This window comes from Jaculus jaculus, chromosome 8 (genome assembly GCF_020740685.1).
Source record: "Jaculus jaculus isolate mJacJac1 chromosome 8, mJacJac1.mat.Y.cur, whole genome shotgun sequence".
NCBI lineage: Eukaryota > Metazoa > Chordata > Mammalia > Rodentia > Dipodidae > Jaculus > Jaculus jaculus.
Window position 1 is genome coordinate 31,163,634 of NC_059109.1, and position 24,854 is coordinate 31,188,487.

Genomic DNA, 24,854 nt, shown 5'->3' on the forward strand with positions numbered 1-24,854 from the left:
TTTCATAAGTTTATAATCGTCTTCTCCCAGGAAAAGGCTCCCAGATGTCACCACTTGTTTTTAGCAAGAGAAGGGAAAGAGGAAGATGAGAGAATCTCTCTGTTCACTGATGGTCCTACTCAACTAATGAAAACTGAAAGCATTTTAGTCAAACAGCTAATAATTTCCAAGTAGTATAGTGAAAATCAGTTGAACATTCTTCCATACACTGGTATGGCACACTACTTCTTCTGTAACTGTACAATCTTCACACATTTAGAATTCAACACATATGTGTGTGCACGCGTGCACAAACACACACACACAACATAAATAAAGAAACTGATGATAACATGCAGCCAGGTTATGAAACTTTGATTTGCTTCTATTCTTCCTTTTCAGAATGGGTATTATAACAGCACCTAAACATATAAAACCCTCTGAATCATGTCTATGACATTGAAAATATTCGATAAATGTTGGGGGCATATTCTTATTATGTTTATAATTACTTTTGTCATCATCACCAAATTAAGACAGGATTACTGGTAATGTATCATGATCAAATTTTCACAAAGAAAACAAGGGGCAGGACACACAGAAGTGATAGCAAGAATTGAAAAGTTCAATGGAAAGTCAGGGTTCTCAGATTGTTTTCTCCTGGTTTTTGCTCGCTCTCTCGGTCTCTCTCTCTCTCTCCCTCCCTCTCCTTGCTGTAAACAAAATATTGCTTTATATATATTTTAAGGACATAACAATTACTACTCTTGAATTATCTTCTTTGGTTTAAAATATTTAGAGAACAGTAAATCAAATTCCAGTCTTTAGTAAACTAAGCTTTGTAACAGAATCTCGAATGATTTAACTCAATGATTTTCCAACTTACTCATTTAAAAGTTGTCCGTCTTCTTGGTAGAGATTTGAATTGCTTTGCATCATCAAAAGGGCATAATCAAGTTTAACATATTGTCTTCCTATGAACCAATAAATGGTACCTTTAGCATTTAAAATAAAAAAATAAACCTCTCCCACCTGCCTGTGTCCTTTCCTTTGTTTTATTCTTTATAAATGCATGAATTATTTTATTTAACAAATGTCCATGTAGGTTCTGTTATGTATCAGGCACTGTACTAGACACTTGGTATAAAACCAAGCATAGGGCTAGAGACATGGCTTAGCAGTTAAGGTACGTGCCTGTGAAGCCTATGGACTCATGTTCAACTGTACAGGTCCCAGGTAAGCCAGATGCACTGCGACACGAATGCACAAAGTCCCATATGCTCATGAGTGGGTGCATGCGTTGGAGTTCGATTGCAATGGCTGGAGGCCCTGTCAATTCTCTCTCACTCTCACATTAAAAGAAAGTCAATCTGTTGGGCTTTGCTCAAAACAATACATTTTTTAAAAGCATTAAAATATAACCCCAAAAGCAGTGAACAAGAGTCTACTTTCATGAAGCCTAAAGTCTAAATTAAAAATTGCAAAAATAAGTTGGAAGCCTCACAGGAGAGAATGGGACTGGCGTTGAGGAGCTTGGGAGCTCTGTTAGCCCAGCAATGAAGGACTCCCTGAAAAAGTGACATGTAAGCAGCTGCTACAGAAGGAAAAGAACCAGACACTCACATCGGTGTGCACAGAGCCCATTGCAGGTACAAGTACCAGTAGTGTGGGTGTTGTGTGTGGAATGAGAGTGCACACAGCATTGAGTCTGTAGCAGGATACCGGTGCACAACGGAGCGAGTGTCATGGGAAGAGCATAGAGGGTTTTGTGCAGAGCAGATCATGCAGATGATCTGTCTGATGGTCGTGAGAAGAGTGCAGGGAAGCTCACAGAGAGCAGATCACGCATGTTATTGTGATTGGAGCTGGACACTGCTAAATGTGATGTAAACTAGGACTCAGCACGACTTGTTACATGCTTCAAAAGATAAGTCTTGATGCTACATGGAGAACTTAAGAGAAAAAATAGAAGAAAGTAAGGAGGCAGTCTAGTCAACAACTAAGATGATGCAAGCAAGGCATAGTTGTAGTTCCAATGTGTATATTTGAAAGATGGGGTAGGAGCAATATTCAGTAGTAATTGGATTAGAAAGAGAACTATGTCTGTTTTAACTGTGATGATCCATTTTTCAAATATTGGGTGATAAGCTTGCTGAGAAGGGAAAAAAAGGTAAATATCAATATTTATGTCATGATCAGATTAATTTTATGATACTCTCATTGAGATGCTAAGTGGACATTTCATCATACTGATGAGAAGCTGTTTAAATGCTCTTCTTGCTACAGCCCCTAGGTTGTTTTGTTTCTTCATTACAGACTGAGAGCCTGTAATGAAGTCAATAATTGAAAAGTTCACTGGGAACAAAGTAATAAATGTTTCATACATGTATGCATGTTTAAAATAAGTGCAGAAGAAGAGTTTTGCCTGTTTAAAATATTCCCATTTTACATGCCTTGAAAACCTCACAACACATATCAACTATGAGTAGGTAAGTCCTAGGTCATGAGGGCACAAAGCCATTTGGTGCCCTCTGACCCAGCCTTTTTGATCTCTGTGTTGCTGTTTCCACTATGGGTTCCCTTATCCTCCTCTCTTCTGCATCTCGGACTCCAGACAAGACACCCCCCCCCCCCCCCGTGAGGTGCTTCCCCCAGGTCAGAATGTGTCAAAGTAGTCCCTGTTGAGTTTTGTACAAATTACCACCACCATGTGGTCTTATCAGATTTTTTTTTTTTTAGGCTCAGAAAATATTCCCCAAACTTCCAAAGAAGTTCAAACAAAAAAATTCTGCCCCCACATGTCTTTCTGAAAATCATTAGCACAGAAGTGGCATTAATATGATAATTGATGCTGTTACCTCAAGGGTAATATCTCCACATAAGTCAGAGGGGCCCAGGAATAAATCAGCAGAGTGGAAAAACATGAGATCTGCTGAGGAAACACATATACATATAATCACTGGTCAATCCTACCTATTTTTGATCATCCAGGCCTTGCACTGGCCTCTGCGCCCAAGCCCTGCCCCCTATTCCATTACCTGCCGTGCTCTGCTAGAATGACCACTTTCCTGCCCCTGAGGCGGCGTTTCTGTCACTGCTTTACCACACTGCTGAAAGCATCTGGTTTTCTCCACATGAGGCTATTCTTAAAGGCACAAGTGTTCATTTCTAGATACCAAAAGATCTAGCACTCCCTTTGGCATAGAGTGCTTAGTGAATGTTTTTCTGAGACTGAATGAACATATGAGTGAGTGAGTAGAAGGTCTGGCCATACAAGGATAGATACAGCAGAGGTTAGCAATGATGTTTGGAGAGAGGACTTGAGAGGTCTGGGGCAGGGCAGGATATCTTTGTCTTTATGACAATGGCATTATTGTCTGATCTGCCTTCTCAATATCAACCTAGATTCAACTCTTACCTTTAATATAAACATCAGAGTATTGTGTGTACTACATGAACCACAGAAACTATACAGAGATTATGGAATCAAATGAAAACATCTCAGTCAATCACAAAGGCAGGTAGTTCCATATGAACTCAAGATGACATCATACTCCTGTCTAGTTCAAATTGATCTTATAATATTATTTTATTCACTTCGTTTGTCTTCTTTTTAAAAGAATTTAAAATAAAACACAGGCATTTAGTTCCAGGTGTATACGATCTGAATCTGAATTACTTCTTAGATTCTCTGTTCTGTTACAGTTCCTCTCTGTGATGCCAGTGTTCCTGTCACTGGGTTGTCATCGAATGGAGCAAGGGTAGCCCTTGCATGCTATGGGCAGCATTGTTGCTTCCCTGTGTTTTTCTACTGAGAACCTAGTACATAATTCACTATTTGCCCTTTGAAAGCAGAAACTAATATTAGAGAATTCTTTTCCAGTGTAAATAGTTCATAAATGCTTCACAGCAAAACTAAGTAACTGTGGGCTGGAGGGATTGGGGAGATTTCTTAGCAGTTAAGGTATTGGCTTGTAAAGCCAAAAGATCCCAGTTCAATTCTCCAGGACCCATGTAAGTCAGTTGCACAAGGGGGCACATGCATCTGGAGTTCATTTGCAGTGGTTGGAGGCCGTGCCATTCCCATTCTCTCTCTCTTTCTCCCTCTCTCTCTCTGTCTCTCTCTCTCTCAGCCTCTTTCCCTCAAATAAATAAATATAATATAAAAAATGATAAGTAACTGTGATAACAATAATGATGGATACTTGACTGATATCAACTTATATTCATAAAACACTTCTGACACACGGTGGCACCATGTCTTCTACCTCCTAAATTTGCTTAGGAATCACGTGATATATTTAATGAAAATATCTAAGCTCCAAAGAAAAGTCATCAGCAAATTTTGGACATTGATTGCAAAAGGCACCCTGATTTAAATTTTAAAACTCTAAGTGCACCTTAGAATTGATTTTTTAATCCTCTGTGGTGGAGATGAATGGTTAACAAGTGTAGACTTCTGCCTTTTGTCACATAATTATCTATAATTATATATATACATAAATAATTATATGTAATATAGATAATCACATCCTAGCTTACATAAATAGCATGACTTTTGACTTACTGATACCTATTTGTAAAAACACTAACTGAGATTGACTTATCATTTGAGATATAAAACAAGTATAATTTCAAGGCCAAGTGTGATAGTCCCTTCACACCAAATTATCACTTTTGCTATTAATAAACATGTTTTCATGTCTTATATTTTATAGGATGCATTCATAATTATGCCTTGACAATCTTATTTTATGATTAGATTTATAAAGTTCAAAAATTATAGTTGGAAACAGATATCATATATATTCATTCTCTACCTATCTTTGAGTACTTCTTCTTGGAGGTGAAGATGATTTTGTGGGTACCAAGGAACTTCAGGGTGGTTTAGAACATATACAAATGTCATCTCAAAAAAGGCCATCTTTTTCCTAATTTTACAAGTCAAGATAGCTGAAAATAACCATCTTCATTGTCAATGGGCAAATCAGTCTGGCATAGTGATGATGCCTCTAATCCCAGGACTCAGGAAACTGAAGAAAGAGAGCTGGAAGCCTATGGTCACACCAGACCACAAAATAAGAGAGAGAGAGAGAGAGAGAGAGAGAGAGAGAGAGAGAGAGGGAGATTCTGTGATAGAAAATAAAAACAAGGAAAATCAATACTATGTATTGAAACATTTTCTTTTTTAAAAAAAAAATTTTACTTTTTATTTATTTATTTGAGAGTGACAGACACAGAGAGAAAGACAGATAGAGGGAGAGAGAGAGAATGGGCGCGCCAGGGCTTCCAGCCTCTGCAAACGAACTCCAGACACGTGCGCCCCCTTGTGCATCTGGCTAACATAGGACCTGGGGAACCGAGCCTCGAACCGGGGTCCTTAGGCTTCACAGGCAAGCGCTTAACCGCTAAGCCATCTCTCCAGCCCTGTATTGAAACATTTTCTACAATTTTTGGATTGTAATCTTCCTTCCCTCCTTCTTAGCCTCCCTCCCTCCTTTCCACTTCTCATCCCTGCAACTACTTCCATTCCTCATCTCTCTCCCTTCCTCCCTCCTTCCTCTCCTCCTCCTCTTTCTCCTTCAGTCTCTTCCACTGAGCCACATACATATTCCTCAAATGCTATTCTTTTTTAAACACCCCCCAAAATTTTCTTTCATTACCTTCTTATGTAATGAATTTTCCAGAGGTAAGAATAATGCAAACATTTATTTTATAAATGCACAAAATCAGGCCAAGGGAAAAAGTAGTCACCTGTGGAGGGAGGGACAGACACACTTTGAGCACCAGGGCCTTGGAGGCATCTGCCTACTCCTCTGCATCTGTGGGCTTTGGTCATGCACTACTTCATGACACTTGGTGCTTCTGGAGTTTATTTGCTGTCCACTGTTGAAAAAGTGTATCTTCACGACATCATGTGCCCATTGGTATAACATTCCTGTAACTCAAAAACTACCAAAGGAAAGATTAAAGCTATGGAAACATTAATGCTTTCCACTGAGCTTCTGCAATGTCATCCCAAGATCATACCTTAATGCACAGAGTTCTAAGCACTTTGCATAGAACACTATTAAAAAAAAAAACTTATGAATAGATACTCAGCTATTTCTATTTTGCAAATAAGGAAGCTGTGGGCTGGAGAGATTGTTCAGTGGTTAAGACACTTGCCCACAAAACCAAAGAACCCAGGTTTGATGCCCCAGGAGCCATGAAAACACAAATGCACAATGAGGCACATGTGTCTGGAGTCCACTTGCAGTGCTAGAGGGCCTGGTGTGCCCATTTTCACTCTCCCCCTCTCTTCTCTCTCTGCCTCCTTCTCTCATACTCTCAAAGAAATAAAAAATATAGTTGTCAAAACTATACAACTCGTTAATAATAAGCTGAATAAAATCACACAAAGTTGACCAAAGCATGTCAATGTGTGTACTTCTTGGAAGAAATATGAGGGATGCCACTGTAACATCATCTGCACCCCCATCATAGTTGTCATTCTAGGCATCACAGTTTTACCTAAACTGGAACTGGGCTGTTACTAAAGGTTGATTAAAGAAAGCAAGGGTAATGCATTATAAAATATACTGGAAATACAGTTTGAATTTTTAACAAATAATTTTAAGGGGTTATCATGCTCCATAAGTAGGAGACTAACTTTACCCATACATTAACCCCAACCCCCTCTCTATCCTCTTCTGCACACACTAGGAGCTTACAGGAATAGTAATTCATGAAACACTTTGAAATGAATAATGTGGAATATACTTAGGGTATCCATCTTCCAGTGCCAATATTCCAAACCATGCTGTAAATTCAGTTAGCCACGAAAGACAACATGAAGTTGAATAGAACTACGTCAAGAATGAGGCTCATGCTGACAGACAAGGAAAGTAAGAATTGGAGGCCATTTTGAGTACAAATGTTTGGAAAGAAATAATTTAAATAATAGGACAGTATTGAGCAAAGAACAGAAACCCCGAAGTATGGGCTATATTCAGGGCATTGTAACTGACTTGGTTGGCTTACAAGTTCCAGTGTTAAAAGGCTTCTCATGAGAATATAGACCCTGTGCAGGTTTGTGAGATCTAGAAGGCTGAGTAAGAGTATACCTCGGGCTACAAAGGTGACTTAGCAGTTAGGCGCTTGTTTGTGAAGCCTGTGAAGACCCTGGTTCGAGGCTCATTTCCCCAGGACCCATGTGGGCCAGATGCAAAATGGGGTGCACACATCTGGAGTTCTGGAGTTCATTTGCAGTGGGCTGGTGGCTGTGGCATGCCCATTCTCTCTCTCTCTCTCTCTCTCTCTCTCATTCTCAAATAAATAAATATAAATAAAAATAAAAATTGTAAGAATATACCTCATGTGTTAGGCATTGATGAACCTGTGAAAGCCTTTGAATATTGAGTAGCATAATAAGTGCTCAATTATATGAAGCCTACTCTGTAGGAGTGAGACAAGATTGGATGCTAAAAGACCAACATTGAAGTCACTGAAATAATCCACAGTATTTGGACCCACACTAGTTATCGTCTAATGAATAAATATACCTATGCTATGCTTCAGTGTTATCAATATTTTGCCAAATGTTGCCTACCTTCTTATTATCCCTTACACCTTAATTATCTTTCATGCTTTTTACTAGAATATTTTAAGGCAAAATCAAACCATTATGGCATAATTTCCATGTGCAGTGCATTGAACTAGGTGCTCAATATGATTCAAACGATGTCTGTAAATTATGGTTCCTGCATGCAGAACTTCAAATCTGTAGGAAAAATAAAGGTTAAAAACTCATACATAATGAGACATGATGGCACTATGAGCTCATTAAGTGCTAAATGTTACAGGTTTGGAGGTAGAGGTGTGAATTAAAAGGTGAAAGTAATTTGGGGAGGAGGGGAAGTCATTGCATTTAGGGAAGGGAAATGGGAGATATTTTCAAATTATTATAAGTGAAATAATTCAATAAATTCAGAAAGTTTGTGAAAGTTCTGCTTACAAGATAAGTAGGGGGATGGAGAGATGGCTCCGTGGTTAAACATTTGCCTGTGAACCTGGTTCAAGGCTCGATTCCTCAGGACCCACATTAGCCAGATGCACAAGGGGGTGCATGCATCAGGAGTTCGTTTGCAGTGGCTGGAGGCCCTGGCGTGCCCATTCTCGCTCTCTCTCTATCTGCCTCTTTCTCTGTCACTCTCAACTAAATAAATAAAAATGAACAAAAAAAAATTTTAAAAAGATAAGTAGGGTCAGATTTAAGTGAATATTGAATGGTCTTTTAAGCAGAATAGTAACTATAGTTATTTGAAAAGTCTTCAACTAACAAGTGAGTGATCACATTTTTCAAAAAGAAATATACACTGGGCATGGTAGAGCTTTGTAGGGATTTTCTTCCTACACATGCACTCTTTAATTGTATATGAATAAGATATTTACATAATTATATTTTAAGTATTTTGCCAGAATAGATACATTTAAAATATATATGCCAAAATTTGTGCTAGGCTTTGAAGACAATAAATTTGTGCATAAGGGGCTGGAGATATGGCTTAGCAGTTAAGGCATTTGCTACAAAGACAAAGGGCTCTGGTTTGATTCCCCAGGACCCATGTAAGCCAAATGCACAAGATGGTGAATGCATCTGGTATTTGCTGGAGGCCCTGGCATATCTATATTCATATTCTCTTGGTCTTTCTCAAATAAACAAATAAATAAAATATAATAAGTCATTTGGATTAGGTTAGCGTTTCTAAACCTTAAAACTATTAACATTTTCCATGGACACTTCTTAGCTCTAGAGATCTCTCGCATGGTAGGAACCCAAACTGTCCCCTGGACTGAGCACAGAATCTGCACCTTTGAAACATTAGATTAGATGGAAATTCTACATGTTTTTGCTAATAAAGACAATTTTCACTTGAGGAAATCAAGGACAGTCATGGAAACTCAGGTGTATATAATAGAGAACATATCCCAATAGAGTTGGGAAGGCAAATGAATAAATATAAATTGTGTTCTTGACACAATTCACAGTATTCAATGTTCACAGTATTCAATGTTTGGGATATGGTTAGTAAAAAACTGGTTGAGTAGAGAGCTATCAAATTACTAAGATCTTTAAATATAAAAAAATGTATTTTTTTAGTTTGTAGAGATTTACATTTAATATGCAAATGAAACGAATAAAATATCATTTTGGAAATGTTAAAGTGGCATTTCTGTCCAGAAGGATTAATCCAGAGGAGAATGTATGTGAGCCAATTAAAAACATAATGGCAAAAATTGCAGAATACTGGAGAGGATATGAATTTCCAGCAGTAAAATCAATGAAAAGAAAGGCAAAGATGTCAACTCTGTAAATTACTTCTCGTCTGATATGAACTTGTTATTAAGATTGACAACTCATAGGTGAATTGACACTTAGTAAAGCCAATTGATAGATTTGCTCAAATTTCCAGGAACTCCATCAAGTGGAAAGGTTATAGCTTATGTTTTAGAATCTTGACACAAAATATTATTTCAAATAAAAACTCAACAGTGACACAGAAAGTTTGAATCTAGGCTTTTTAGTAATCTTGCTGAAGAAAAACATTCAATTTAAATTCCAAGGCCTTGTGAAGAAAAAGTGCTCACTTGGGGATGGGGAGTAGCTCAGTGGTCCAAGGGCTTGATGCGTATGCCTGATGACTGGAGTTTGAATCTCCAGAGCAACGGCAAACAGAAGACTCCATCTCAAACAAAATGGAAGGTAAGGAATGCTTTGACCTGCACATACTATGGTACATGCATGCCCGTGCCCATACATGCATGCACACATGTGCACACACACACACACACACACCAAAAATAAGTGCTATTTCTCTGATTAATGAAGGTTTCTAATATTAATATTGTCCACCTTGAGGTTGAAACCACAAAAAAAGACATTGGAAAGTATTTATATCTCTCCAAAACATCTTGAAAGTATCTTCATTTTTCCTATTTGTAATATAAAATACTAGATAGCTAATAAAGAAAAATAATACTAGACAGGACATGACTACATTTATGTGACTTGCAACTATAGTGCTAGACCTTCTGAGAGCCCCCACTTCACTAGCAAATTTACTCATGACCAGTAACTACACGCTTCACTTCCTATGAACACTTTGAACTAACCCTTTTGAGCATGAAACCCTCTCCTAGATAGATGAGAAGGTAGATTAAGAAGCAACCATGAAAGTGAGGCTCAGCACTCCCTTCACTCCCACATCTTTCATTCTTGCCCAAGTCACTCTGACTTATATCAAAGACAGGAGCATTTTCTGAAATCACAGAGACATTCAGTTCTGTGTTCACCAATGAACTACTATATTGATTATAGAAATTCAAAAAATCACATTTTTGATATTATGACTATTTGATAGATACAAAAAAATATACCAGCAATTGCTGAAAATACAATTGCAGTGATGTAACAAAAGAGCAACTTGCAAAAATGAGAACCTAAGAAAACTGCTGAAGAAAAATTTAACTTTAGGTATAAGTTTCTGATTTTGTTACATAAGAAAATTAGTTCCATAAACAATGAGGTTGATATAGAGGCAAAAATCAAGATTTTTTTTTCTAGCACTTAGATCTAAAATGATTAAAGGAAACATGAAGAAATGAGAGAAAAGGCTGTTGTAATAATCAAGATGTTAATTTAACAAAAGCATTTTAAGTATCTGCAGTATTAATAACACTTTATTAGCTACAAATTAATACTTGAACTAGGACCATGACTATAGAAATGGAAACGATCCTATTGAGTGCTAATAAAATGGTTAAATCAGCTCAGAGCCCCCTTTTGAGCCTTAATGCTTATGCTTACCATACGTTACATATTTTAAGTTGATACACGTTTTTCCAAAGCAATTACATCAAGAACCATGAGGAGAGTCTAGCTGAGGCTTGCAGATAACTGCTTGTCAGCCTGCACCAAAGCGGCAATACGCCTGAGTCGAACAGTGTCAGTTGTGAAGATGAGGGCAGGAAGGGAGGACACACTGCAAACCCCTCCTGACTATCAAGGCTCCATTTCTGTCCGTCTCTAGGGAACTGAAATCTATCCTAGCCCCTCAAGAATGCTTTAGTGACGGTAAGTGGGCTCATTAAAGAAATGAATGAAACCAAATGGCTTCTATTATTGATCATTTCTTCCTTTCTTTGGACTGAAATTGTCTTTCAAGGGTCCCAAAAGCTATTTCCAATTTCTTCTTCTTCTTCTTCCTTTTTCTTTCCTTTTTTGAACTTTTATCTGTGCTATTGCAGACATAAACAATTATATCCAAATTTGATAACTTCCATCCATCCATTGGTAGCAATTATCAATGAATAATGGAACTTCATTTCCAAGCCTTTTTCAATCCTCCTATATAACTTTATATTTATATTGAAGTTAAAAAAAAGAAAAATAAACACATTGCAACTGTTATCTCAACTCTGACTTTCATTTAAAGCTTGGATCAGTATAAAAGATCTAAAACTATAAATAAATAATGAAATCATCAATTTTCCTGAATTATCAACATAATTTTCACAACTTGGATTTTTTTTTATGTTTATTAGTTTATTGTTTTGCACTTTTTTTTTTGGAAATAGGGTATCATGTGCCCAGGCTGGGCTCAGACTGGCTATGTAGAGGAGTGTTGTAGTTACCTTCTTGTTGCTGGCGTAAAGCACTCAAACAAAAGCAACTGATGGGAGGAAAGTTTCATCATCTGGCTATGTCTTGAGGGGAAGTTCCATGACTGCAGGGGAAAGATGGTGGAGAAGAGACTGGACATCACTTCCTTGCCAGGATCAGGTGGGTAACAACAGCAGGAGAGTGACCCAACTTATGACAAGGGGAAGCTGGCTACAACACTCCAAAGTCTGTCCCAAAAACACATCTCCTGTAGTAAGGCTTCACCTCCCAAATTACCATCAGCCAGGAACCAAGTATTCAGAACACGTGAGTTTTGGGTGGATTTCTAATTCAAACCAACATAATGAGGATCTCTTAATCTTCCTGCCTCCACCTCACAAGAGCTGGGGATTATAGGCATGCAACAGTGTACAGTGGTTTATGCAATGTCAGTGATTCAACTCAAACTCCAGATTTGTACCCTCTAGGCAAGCACTCAACCAACTGAGCCACTATTTTTAAAATAGTGTTCATTATAAAAATTAAAATGACATGCTTTCTTGTATCTATAAAAGTTGTATTTGTAATGCAAATTGTATTACTGGTGTTTGTCATAAATGAGTTTTTCTTGAATAACTCCTTGGCAGGACTTTTGGAATATTTCAATATATTCAGTGAACATATTACTGCATTGTAAGTATGTGAAATCCAAGAGTGTACTTTTTGTTTGTTTTTCACTAAAACACAACAACCCTTTATCAAAACATGAAGTGAGGCGGCAATATTTTTCAAGTATTATTTAACTTTAAGTTTTTATTTAAACTGAATTATTTTTAAATAATATGAATTTTATATATTAATATGGTAACATAATATTTTGACACGTACACATTGTATAATGTTTCTCAGTTTATGCCTTTTTATCATGTCATTTTTTTATTTGTTCTGGCTATAAAATGCTTTGTACCTTTTTTAAAAACATATTTTATTCATTTATTAGTGAGGGAGAGAGAAAATGGATGCTCTAGGGCCTCTAGCCACTGTGACTGAACTCCAAACACATGCACCATCCATCCTGTGCTTACATGGGTACTGGGGAATCAAACCTGGGTCCTTATGCTTTATAGGCAAGTGCCTTAACCATTAAGCCATCTTTCCAGCCCTTTAGACCCTTTAAAAAATATATTATCACATTGTTATAATGTGTACTCTTTTATAAAGAAATGTGAAGTCCTATATAGTGTTTTTTTCCTTCATTCTTGTAAAACGTGCCCCCATACACAGGAACACTTTGGAAAATGCATAAGTCAGAAGGAGATGTGTCAGTAATATTGTTAATTTTTTCTCTGGTATTTATTTAAATTCTCACCAAAATTTTAGAACTTTCTTAAAAAAGAAAGCCAAACTGGATCCCATTTTACTACAGATATTTTTATAAGCCATCATGGTATCTGTATTAGTCAGGGTTCTCTAGAGGAACAGAACGGATAGAATGAATTGTATTAAAAGGGAATTTATTGGATTATTTAATGACAGTCAAACAACAGCAGATTACAGGCCTGAGAGTCAAGGAACCTGGTAGTTGCTCAGTCCCTAAGGCCTGCAGATGTCCTGGAGAGATGCTGCTCTTCAGTCCACGCTGGTCTTCGGTCCACACTGGAAAGCAGCAAGCAGCACCAGCAGCCAGGTGGGAGGGGAGGAGAAGACCTTTCTTCCCAGAGCTTCTTTTGATAAAGGCTCTGCTCCAGAGGGGCCGCCCACTCTGGGGGAAGGCTCACCATGGGGAAGGTTTCCTCTTTAGCTAATCCTTCCTGGAAGCAACCTCAGAGACTCACTTATGAGGAATGTCTGTGGATTCCTAAACAGATCAAGTTGACACAAACTTAACCAGCACAGTATCTCAGGCTGGACATGGCAGATAGTCATTCACAGCACACAAGAACTTTCAGACTCTCTCCATGCATGGACTACCCAAATCAGAAACCCACTATAGAACCCTAGTCTTCATGGGATACTGACCAGGGAAAAAGTAGTGAGGGGTGACATTTCACACTAAGCACATTGTTTAACAACTTTTTTTTTTTAATTTTTTATTTATTTATTTGAGAGCGACAGACACAGAGAGAAAGACAGGTAGAGGGAGAGAGAGAGAATGGGCGCGCCAGGGCTTCCAGCCTCTGCAAACGAACTCCACACGCGTGCGCCCCCTTGTGCATCTGGCTAATGTGGGACCTGGGGAACCGAGCCTCGAACCAGGGTCCTTAGGCTTCATAGGCAAGCACTCAACCGCTAAGCCATATCTCCAGCCCTGTTTAACAACTTTTCACAAGCTGACCCTGGCTTTCAGGAAATGAAAAGGAAATTAGTAAGGTTATCAGTCTGAAGATCGAGTCAGAGCAGGGTCAAGGGCTCCACTCGTGGGAGGAATATCATCTCAGTAATGACGCTACGAAGCTCCTGTCATTTGACACACTGGCGAAACCAATTTTACTGGCTCATGTCACAACAGGTTTCATTTTAAGGGATTAACATTTATGTTCATGGTGGAGGAGAAGGGACTAACAATTAATTTTGAGTTTTCCACGCCAAAGGCAATTTGCCAAGGCACCCTTTGTGTCAATGTCAGGAGTGTGAAAACAATCAGGGATCAATTCAGCTCAAGCCATTCTGGTAGTGACACATACACACCTTATCCCCCAAACAATGACGTTTCCTGTGTGCCTATAATGAACTTAAAAAAAAAAAAAAAGTTGAACAAGATTCTGCCTTTTCATAAACTTGCTGTGTACATACAGTACTTCAAACTTTCCTGTGAGGAGAAGCGCACAGTGACCCGACTGCACCCCCTTCAGTGGGCTCCAGCCCCGCGGCTTTATTCCGTGCGGGCCTTGCTTCCACCTCCCCTTCTGCACTCTGTTCCCGTCCTTGCCAGCATCGCTGCTGCAGTCTCCACTCTCAAGTTCTTACCCTAGTGGCCATGAGAAACAGAGCGCGCAGAACACAAGGCATGAATGTGACAAAAAACTGTATTGAAAACTAGGTGGAAAAGCCCCAAGCGTCGGGGTAAATGGGTTTAGGATTTCAGAAGGCATCCAAAGAAAAGGAAGAAAAGACATTCTTTCTGCGTTGGGTCATGCTACTCAGACACATTTCTCCTACCCATAACTGTGGGCTAACTCCACAATGCATGACCCATATACCTCAACAAGGAGAGGGTTGGACATGGAGGAGCCTAACAATGGTACCAACTTGACTGTATTCACTGAGTACAAAGCTAACTGATAAAAATAAAGAAAGAAAATAAAGAAGGAAGAAAAGAATGAATAACTGAAAAGGTCTGTTATGCCCAGTTCTCGGCACCCCCAGTGACCATCAAGGAGAACCAAACACATATGTAAGGGCAAGGAGCTTTATTTTGGGCTTAAGCTTGTACTCGACTTCACCAACTCAGTGGATCCGTACAAAAGCCTCCAGTAGCAGGATAGGGTTTTTATACGGATTTGAACAAAGAAGAAGGGGATGGGTTCATGATTGGCTGATTTAAACACTGACTGCACTTGTACTCTTCTGATTGGACAAGTATATTGGTGGCAAAGTTGGTGGGCAGGGGCTAGGGGAATTAAGCTTATCTATGACTACAGGAATGTATGCCATAAGCAGTTTCCAGTAACTGTTAAACCCACTCTTACCAGAAAATAATAACTTTTACCTTGCTGGGAAACAGAAATTTAGGCCTACCAGGACTCTGAATCCTGTCATGGCGTCCATCTGGTTCCTGAGTCCTCCAGGTCAAGCATTTTTGTTTTGTTTTGTTTTTTCCTTAGTCAGAACTCAGAGAAGCAGGCAAACTAGCAGTAAGAAGCTGTGAGCAACTGGAGAGAGAAAAAATAGTTTTCTGCAGGTTTAAGACTCTCATAACATTGAGGGGTCAGTAATCCCTGCCACCATTTTAGCATGTTCATAGGTAAGAGGTGGTTCATTTCAACTCTTTGGGAGGGGACCATAATCTTTGCTTCTGTGTTGCTTAGAATATCATGTCCCCACCCAGGGTCAGAGGAAAAATTCAAATTACCTTTGATACTTCCATCCTCTGGAGGAGCAGTTTGGATGATTTCCTGGTCAGTGTCCCCAGAGAAACAAGAGGTCGGTTCTATCCTTCAAAGACCTCCAAACCTAACGTCTGAGACACCTAGCACAAGGTTTTCACTTTTTCTGTTGTATAACCTAAAAGAATGCTTTCTCTCTCTTCTTTGCAGAGGCCTCTTTAGGCTTGAGCCTGGCTTTGGATGAGCAGTTTCAGCAGACAACCATACAGATCTCTGTGGCTTGCCCTTCCCTCACCTTGGCTCTGTCTCCTCTGGCATCCCTCCAGCCTATCTTGAGAACAGTGCTGCACTGCCTGGAGGACTTAGGCAAAGCCTGCAGAGATGCACCTGGGGTGGTTTTGGTAGGTGGAGAGGGGTTATTCCCCCTTCTTCACAGTGTTCCAGAAGTTTCTTGCAAAGGATGAAAATGTGAACATGTGGCTTCTGTCAATGTTCCTCTGTATATATATAAAAAAAGGAGATCTACAAGTATGACGTTCCTAGGAAATCCTTCAAAGATTACCAGTTTTTTATATCTCGTGAAGACTTTCCTGAGTCACTATTTTAGTAATTTTCCTCCCCTTGTTTATCTTCCTACTTTTCTACCAGTAAGTCTAGGAGCGGTACTTCTCTTAGTTGATAAGTATGATTTATCTGTTTCTGAATTTGAAACAAAAACAGGAAAAAAGACAAACACTGAAAACTCAGTGGTGTATTCTCTGCCTCAGTAAATAGGTCACACTTTGTCAAATTCTGAATATATTAAGTGTTTGTGGAGTTCTGTTTAGGTTGCTGTACTGGATATCAAAGGGTAATTTATTTTGTCAGAAGTAGGCTTTTTGTTAAACTCAAATTATGCATACTTTCTAAAAGAGAACTGAGAGATAAATTAAAATACTTAAGGAAGGTGATATTGGTTTTCATTTATACTTAGGTAATTTCACACTGTCCTTCCTGTGTGAAGATGGTTACCATGACCTGAGCTCCACAGGATATCTGCTTTGTTAATTTTCTGTGACAGAATGAATTTGAGGTGATCAATCCTTGAAAAAAAATGAGTAAATGTCCTTTAAGAAAGTCATTTTGTGCTGGAGAAATGGCTTAGTGGTTAAGGTGCCTGCCTGTGCAGCCTATGGACTGATGTTCAACTCTCTAGGTCCCACATAAGCCAGACACACAAGGTGACTCAAGCACACAAGGTCACACAAGGTGGCACTTGCATCTGGAGTTCAATTGCAGTGGCTGGAGACCCTGGTGCACCAATTCTCTCTCCCTCCCTCTCTCTCTCTCTCTTTCTCTCTGTCTGTCTCTCATTTGCTCTTGCTCTCTCTCTCTTGCATAAAAACATAGCGAGTCTGTTGAGCTTGCCAAAAAACAAAAAAGAAGAAAAGAAAGAAAGTAGTTTCTACCAACAGTAAGAGCAAAACTGACCACCTTCCAAGGGACTGAACATACAGCATAGGTGTTAACAAGCTACATTTAAACACGGGTAAAATGTTCATATATTTAAGAATATGCCATTCACAGCCAATTCCTTGTAAGGCTTTCATTGTATATGAATCTTTCCTTTTTGAATTCTAAATTAATTTTCATAACTGATTGTTATGCCACTATTTGTTAGATAAACTGGTGTCATTCCATTATACTTCTCAATTAACTGATAAAATACAATATGTATGCATTCTAATTCAAGAATTATTTTTGTCCAAATGAATTCCTTAGCACCATTGCTAGAGTATAAGTGCTCAATGTGTTCATACTCATTATTCCATGATTCCTTTTTTCTTTCTTTTTTTTTTTTTTTTGATTTTTCGAGACAGGGTCTCCTATCCTAAGTTACTCTGAGTTGGCTGAATTTGAACTGTTCTATATGGCTATCACATTTCCTTCTAAAGATCACTCAGCATGAGGATTTAGGTGTATTTTTTCAGACATTTCTATTGGCCACACTCAAATTAGGTTGCCAATCCTTTTACATAGTCATTCCTATCATCTTGTTAAATTAGTCAACAAAGGAATGCATGGGCATCATTCACTCATTCATCTATGAGTCCAATTTTAACTTCCCTGTTTTCAACTCATTTTTATTTTTTTAAAATTTTTGTTTATTTTTATTAATTTATTTGAGAGCAACAGAAAGAGAGAGAAAGGTAGATATATAGAGAGAATGGGCACGCCAGGGCATCCAGCCACTACAAACAAACTCCAGATGCGTGCACCCCCTTGTGCATCTGGCTAATGTGGGTCCTGGGGAATCGAGCCTTGAACAGAGGTCCTTGGGCTTCACATGCAAGTGCTTAATTGCTATGCCATCTCTCCAGCCCCATTTTTAATTTTTTTTTTAAATTTGTAATCACAAGGATGGAGAGAGAGAACCCAAGAGCCTCCTGTTACTGCAAACTCAAGATACATGCATCACTTTGTGTTACATGAGTACTGGGGAATCAAACTGGTTGTCAGGCTTTGCAAGCAAACACCTTTAACTTTTGTGCCATCTCTCCAGCCCTGTTTAAATCTACCTTAGTGTCTTTCAAAATCTAAATATGCATCTGAAGAGTTTCAGAAAGGAAACATTCACTGTTGGTGGGACTATTGACTGATACAGCCATTATGGAAATCAGTATGGAAGTTTCCTAAAAACTGAAAATTAGATCTATTGTATGACCCAGCTATACATACCCAGAGCATATACCCAAAGACTCTACATTTTACTGTAGATATACTTGCTCAGCTATGTTTCTTTTTGCTCTACTCACAATAGCTAGGAAATGAAATAAGTCAAGATACCCATAAACTGATGAATGGGTGATAAAGATGTAATATATACAATGAAGTTTTATATAGCTGCAAAAATTAAATTATGAAATTACTAAGAAGATGGGTGGAGCTGAAAAAACTTTAAGTGAGGTAATACAGACTTATAATGATAAATGCCACATGCTCTCCTTCATGTGGGATTCCTATCTTGGAACAGTTGTATTTGTTTGTAAATTGCATAAATTATCAGTAGTTGTGGTCAGAAAGCTATAATGAAGCTTAGAGAGATAGAGGAGAAGTGGGAGGAATTAGGGGATAGGATAGTAGACAGACAAGTCTTGGGACGGTATACTGAGGATGGAAAGGTCTAAAGGAAACTGGGGAAAGGGAAGGAAGTGAAGGGGAAGGGCTACACAAAACACAGAAACTTGCTCCTTTGCTAGCTAATTAAAAGATGTAATTCTTTTAATAAATAAGAGAGAGCACATGTGCTTGGATAGAAGTACTCTTGTACTTTTGGGTGCAGAAATCTTTATTTTATTTTATTTATTTAGTTATTTATTATTATTTTTGTTTTTCAAGGTACGGTCTCACCCTAGCCCCTGGAATTCACTATGTAATCTCAGGGTGGCCTCAAACTCATGGCGATCCACCTAACTCTGCCCCCGCAAGTGCTGGGATTAAAGGTGTGCACCAACACACCCGGCTCAGAAAGCTTAATTTTTTAAGTCATAGGTTGTTGCATGTAAATCACTGTGCTTGCCTGTTTCCCCCAAATACACAAACACACACACACACACACACACACACACACACTGTGAGATGTGGATCAGGGAGGCCTATGAGACCCTCTGAACAATGCATTGCCAATTGGTTGCCCACCTCTTAACTACATGGTAAGACCCCAGTGCTAAAGACACCATGGTCAGTCACAGAATATTTGTAATTTAAGCTGAAACTGAGATGAAAGCCATATTCCTGCTGGCTGACATAAGGCTGGGGAACACTGTGCAAGCTGCTACAGGATGAAAGAAATTAATAGTCTGAACAAGCAGTGTATCCTGCAAGCTACAAATCAAATAACTAGGCAAGATGTGCCCATGGGTACAATAGTGGCATATAGTTTTAAAGGAATCTACTGCTCTCAGATTGGATATAAGACTGACTCAGTGTGGGTAGATTCAAGTCTGGTACGAGGACCTGAGTCATGCCCTATGGCTCAGAAGTTCATACACCTGAGAGTGAAGCTTCCACTCTTCTTTGGCTGAATGGAGACATTGTACCCATCCAAAAGCCTACAAAATGTATATGTTTATGAACTTTGATTAATGCTGTTTTCTTTTTTGTCAGAAAGCCTTCCTTTTACAGATGGTGGTGAATAGTTGGGAGACCCAAGACTAATTAGAATGACAAAAAAAAGAGAAAGCCCAGGGCTTAGCATGGGGTAGGTTATCTCTATCACACTGGCCAGGGCTCAGAGAACATGGCAGAAGAGGTGGCAGAATGGAGATGAGCACTCTTTTCACTGCATGCCAGAGAACCTTCTCTGTCGGAGATGGCGGTACATATGGAGGAGATGCAGAAAGAAAGAAACAACAAAAGAGGTGAAGCACTTTCTTGAAAGAGGAGGGTTTTCATTGGATGGGAGTGGGGAAGCATGGGCACAAGACGCTAATATGGCAGCACTATGATCAAGTGACAGGACGTTCATACATACAAGTAAGGGATTTTCTATGTCCAAATAAATTGCTTATCAGTATAAACTAAAGTTAACTTTGGTTGAACTATAGTCTTTAGTTACTAGATCTTATACATCCATAGCTATTTTAAATAAACAATGTTGAAATTATGTGCATGTCTATGTTTCTACTACTTTTCTTGTCAACTCACTATAGTACACTGCTAATGCCAGAGTCAGAATTAAAACGTAAAGGGTCATTGGACCACCATGCCATTTTACAGAGTAGAGTATTATATCATCACTACATAGCTTTACTGCCCTGGGAATGGATAGAAGTTAATTTAAAATTTTTCTACTGAGCATTTTAAAATGTGTATTGACCCATAAAGCTGTAAATGATTGAAAGTACTATTTGAGAGAAACCACTAACTCAGATATAGGAATATAAAACAACTACAAGATTATATTTGACAAAGCAAGATCTGCAGAAATGTATTTTCATTGACAGTAAGTAAAAATAATGTAAACTCATAAGAAATCTGGAATTCATCACACAAGGCCTTTCAGAGAAGTAAATTTTTATGGTGAACTTCATCTTTATTTTCAAGCACATTTATCTTTATTCACAGATTAGATGCTTGACACTTTAAAATTCACTTTATACCATTCTAGTTTTTTAGTGTTCTTATACACTAGGCATACAAACTTGTTTAAAACAAACACATATGTAATTTCCCAAAACATATTCACCAAAGGTCTTGTTAGTAAATTTCCTGCAGCCATGTCCAGGATTTTATATTTAACAAAAATATATAGCATTGGGCTGGAGAGATGGTTCAATGGTCAAGATGCTTGCCTGCAAAGTCTAATGACTTGGGTTTGATTTGCCAGTACCCACGTAAAGCAATATGCATAAAATGACACATGTGTATGGAATTTATTTCTAGTGGCTGGAGGCCCTGGCATGCTAATTCTCTGTGTCTCTTTTCTATCTCTCTCTACTTGTGAATAAATAAAAACATGTTGGGGGCTGGAGAGATGGGCTAGTGGTTAAGACATTTGCTGGCAAAGCCAAAGGACTCAGGTTTGATTCTCCAGGACCCACGTAAGCCAGTTGCACAAGTGGGTGCATGAATCTGGAGTTCGTTTGCAGTAGCTAGAGGCCCTGGAGTGCCTGGAGTGCCCATTTTCACTCCCCCTCTTTTTCTCTCTCAAACAAAGAAATAAAATATATTAAAAATATGTTTGGAAATTTTATTAGTTGAGATTGAGAAAGAGGCAGATAAAGAGATAATGGGTGCACCAAGGTCTCCACTACTGCCAATGAACTACAGATACATGCACCACCATGTACACCTGGCTTTGAGGGTACTGCGCAATCAAACCTGGATACTTAAGCTTTGCAAGCAAGTGCCTTAACCACTGTTATCTCTCCAGCCCTAAAATATATATTCTTTAAATGTGGTATTACACAAAACAAAGGATATTTCTTTCTAAGCATGTATCTTTTACATGAAGGCTGAATCATATGGCCTTATTCTTAACGTTACCATAAAATGAAAGGTATAAACATGCAGTATCTAGTTGATCATATGTGAGTAGTATAAGTACAGAAAAGCAGTTGTAGAAGACCCTCTTTCAAAGATCCTATTTCTATTTCAAAATGTTGTGCTGTTAAGTGATGTGTGGAACAATGCTCCTTCCCTATTGATAAAAGAGCCACCCTTTCATTCTTGCACATGCATCTATGGCTAGAAACGAGCAACTTTGTTTTCTGTACAGAGTCAAGAGAGGAAAAGTGGATTACCACAAATAAGTGAAAAAAAAAATCACACAAACCAAATTGAAATACATATTAGTATTAGTTTCCCCATAATTGTACCTACAGTGTGACAACAGGGACAATATTATCCCTAACATTTCAAGGATAGTTAAATTATTGAATTGATTAGAACCCCTTCAGAATTAGTTAACAACATTATTTTTCTGCCTTGGTTGTTTTATAACTCTGGATAGAATAAAGGAAAGGTTATAGCAAAACTTAAAAATTTATATACTTTTCATATATGCAAATCCTTAAATTCAGAAAAAAAAAATGTTACATTTACTTGTATTCCAAAACTCATGGGATAGTTTTCAAAAAGTATTATGGAATACTAAAAAAGTGAACAAAATTTTGGATGGTTTAGATTAGCAACCAGATGAGAACTAGTGAATGCAGATAATGTGAACATAGTATGTGCTATAAGAATTTACAGATGAGAGAAATCCCTGAAAAATGGGCCATTCAAAAAACAAAACCACAGAAGACAAAATTTATAACATACATAGTTCCTAAAACCAACCATTGTGTCTTCAGTGGAAGAATAAAAATAATAAATAAGATGATAAGTATGGAGCAAATGTTACATAAGTGAGGGGGTGGGGCAAGTTTGTGGGCTTCCTTGGAGACAGAGTTTGAACATAAAGAAGACTTTAACTAACAAATATGAGATAATCTGTTGCCTGGGAGATGTTTCAGTATACCTTAAAGCAGACATCTCTGAAAGAATATTTGAGCTTACTGGGAGGGAAAGAGAGAGAAGTTTGAGTAGGAAATATGTAATCAATTATTTGAAGTCAATTTAAACAGTGTTGAGACATTCCAGGAAAGAAGACTTATCCATGTGACAGTGGACTTTAACAAAAGGAGTTACCTGGGAGAGTTAACAAAAGAAGAAATTGGACTGATTGGCTGAAAATGTGGAGAAATAACCATAAAAGTCCAGCAGGTAACATGGCTGGTTTCAAGAAAAAAAATATATTTATACATATAAACATACTTTAGGATCAAAGGATATCTCAGTGGTTATGGTGGTTGGCTACAAAGCCTAAGAACACAGGCTCATTTCCCCAGAACCCATGTAAGCCAGATGCACAAGGTGGTACATGTGTCTGGAGTTCATTTGCAGTGGCTGGAGGTCCTGGTGTACTCATTCTCCTCCTGCCCCAGCGGGGAGTTGAACACAGACTCAAGGAGAAGTTAATCTGGGTGAAAGACAAACAGACACAAGAAGGAGACCATGCTAGGCATTTGTCACGGCCTCGAGAGTTTATTCTTACATGTAGGTTTATATAGAGTTTTAGGGGGAAGGGGACATGGTCAGGGCAAGGAGTTGTAGGGAGAAGGGGACGTGGTCAGGGCAAGGAGTTGTAGGGGGAAGGGGACATAGTTAGGGCAAAGATCACAGAGTTACTGGTTAAACCGCAATGCCTTTGTTTCTTCATCAGCTACCGGCAGGATGGGGGAATGTTTGGCCAGGTGTACGATCCCATTGTTTCTGGTAGTTGAATATTAGGTGAGGAAGTAGAAACTTAGCTTGCTATATGACAGTCTTTGTTTGTGGTAGCTGAGTATTAGGTGAGGAAGTAGAAACTTTAACTTGCTATATGGCAGTCTCTGATAACATGGCTGAGGTTTGGTTCATAGCTCCCAACAACTTCCCCCATCTCTTTCTCTCTCTATTTGCTTCTTTTTCTCTCTCAAATAAATAAATAAATATTATTTCAAAAAGGATAAGCAATCAGTTCCAATCCTGGCTCAAGCGGCCCACACAAAGGGAAAATTGGCTACAAATTGTGAGGTTTCTACTATGTGCTCAATTTTTAAGAGTTTTTATTATGACAATTCAGAAAAACATTGTACTTGAGTTTTGTGATGAAAGATATAAACCAAAACCATCCAGAGTAAGAAACGCACAGGGCAAGATGTAGAATGATGCCAAACCTGTGGCTTCTACATGCTCTTAGATTTATCACCTCTTGGCATATCAGTATGTATCACCAACCAAAACCCTGGACCAACCGAACTTCATTACTGAGTTTATTGTGACTTCATTTCATAAATATGACTGTTTGAGGCAGTAGTCACAAAACCGGCCTCAAATCCAGCCCCTTTCATAAGCTAATACTATGTGACTCCAAACCTAAACTCACTCTTCACAATGAATGGTCTTCCTCGCATGATCACCCCTGTCTCAGAGGCATAAACCATTTCATTTAGAGCCTCTGAGTCATCTTATTGGCATAAACTCTGGTGTGATCCACTTGAACAAAGATATTCTTTCATCATTAGAGACATCTGAGATTTCCTGCCAAGTACAAATGACTAAGGCTAGGCAAACTGTTAATGACTCAACAGAATGAATTTGAGGTAACAAGGGTTTTAGAAATTCCATCTGACAGTTGAAATTCCAAAAAATGGTGAAGAGACAGAAATGAGAACAAAGGAAATGACTTTGACCACAAAGTGACAGTCTGGTGACATGCTTCATGACCATAAGTACTCAATAAGGGCTATCCATTGACAAGGGGGGATACAATGAGCAAAGCTACCAAGATAGGCACAAAAATTTTTGAAAGAAACACGGCCAGACACAAATATTATGAATAAAAACTCCTTTTGCATTGTTTTCGCCTTTTCTAAATTTATTTATTTCCTTTCCTAAGATTTATTTATTTATTTATTTGAGAGAGAAGAGGAAGAGAGAGAGAGAGAGAAAAAAAAAAAGGTCATGCCAGAACCTCTACCCAGCACAAATGAACTCCAGACACATGTGCCACCACGTGCATCTAGCTTACATGGGTGCTGAGGAATTGAACATGGGTCCTTAGGCTTTGTTGGCATGAGCATTAGCCTCTAAACCATATCTCCAGCCCATGCATTTTT

The 24,854-nt window shown here is 38.5% G+C and overlaps 1 protein-coding gene across 5 annotated transcripts in view; it reads left to right on the forward strand.

Annotated features, from left to right (window-relative positions):
* Khdrbs2 (KH RNA binding domain containing, signal transduction associated 2) overlaps nucleotides 1-16,836 on the forward strand; it is a 502,543-nt gene extending 485,707 nt beyond the window's left edge. For 4 of the 5 annotated variants that reach the window (XM_045156384.1, XR_006638521.1, XR_006638520.1 and 1 more), the window contains one exon: nucleotides 15,880-16,836. The gene's annotated coding sequence lies outside the window, so the exon portion shown is untranslated. The remainder of the gene's footprint in view (nucleotides 1-15,879) is intronic. The other variant, XM_045156386.1, reaches the window with a different exon arrangement.
* Nucleotides 16,837-24,854: the final 8,018 nt, after the last annotated feature.